The 781-nt window shown below is 40.1% G+C and overlaps 1 long non-coding RNA gene across 1 annotated transcript; it reads left to right on the top strand.

Annotated features, from left to right (window-relative positions):
• The first annotated feature begins 6 nt into the window (after window positions 1–6).
• On the top strand, window positions 7–726 carry LOC126910164 (uncharacterized). The gene is made up of 3 exons (XR_007705200.1): window positions 7–97; window positions 145–195; window positions 263–726. It is a non-coding gene; the product is annotated as an uncharacterized LOC126910164 (long non-coding RNA).
• Window positions 727–781: the final 55 nt, after the last annotated feature.

Genomic DNA, 781 nt, shown 5'->3' with positions numbered 1-781 from the left:
CTTAAATGACTACGACATGCTACTGATGATAGAACAGGGCATTCGTGGTGGGCTGGTGCAAGACACTAAGTACTATACAAAGGCTAACAATTCTAAGGTAGCAGATTACGATCCGAAAAACCAGACTCTNCTAACAATTCTAAGGTAGCAGATTACGATCCGAAAAACCAGACTCTTGGATCGTGTACCAAGACTGTAAGTAATCGATACATATTTATATATTTACGTGTAATAAGTGAGTGGCAGTTGAAAATTATTACAGGTAATAACCTGTACGTTTGGGCTATGAGGTAGCCCATACTGCACGGAAGCTTCCGGTGGTATGAATGAGCAGAATCTCTGGCAGACCTCTAATTACTGTCGGAGACTGGTAATACGAGACATATATATGAAGTGGACGTATCATATCCAGAAGAGCTGCATGATGAGTACAATGACTTGCCGTTCTTGCCTGTAAACGATCTATCACTGGGTTCCAAAGAGTCCAAACTCATGGTCACATTGAAACCCAAACAACGGTACGTTGTACACTATGTCAACTTGAAACAGGCAATCGCACATGGACTGCAAGTCGATAAAGTATATACATCGTACCTAAAGCTATGATATTAATATGTTTGTCACACAGGTGCACCGCGTTTTAAAGTTTCAACAATGTGCTTGGTTGAAACCGTATATTGATTTGAACACAGAAATGCGAAAACAGCCGGAAAATGCTTTTGAATTAGCATTTTTCAAATTAATGAATAATGCCCTCTTTGGTAAGTGCACGCTCAATGCT

This window comes from Daktulosphaira vitifoliae, unplaced genomic scaffold (genome assembly GCF_025091365.1).
Source record: "Daktulosphaira vitifoliae isolate Bord-2020 unplaced genomic scaffold, ASM2509136v1 Scaffold_5595, whole genome shotgun sequence".
NCBI lineage: Eukaryota > Metazoa > Arthropoda > Insecta > Hemiptera > Phylloxeridae > Daktulosphaira > Daktulosphaira vitifoliae.
This window is presented reverse-complemented; position numbering and strand designations above follow the sequence as displayed.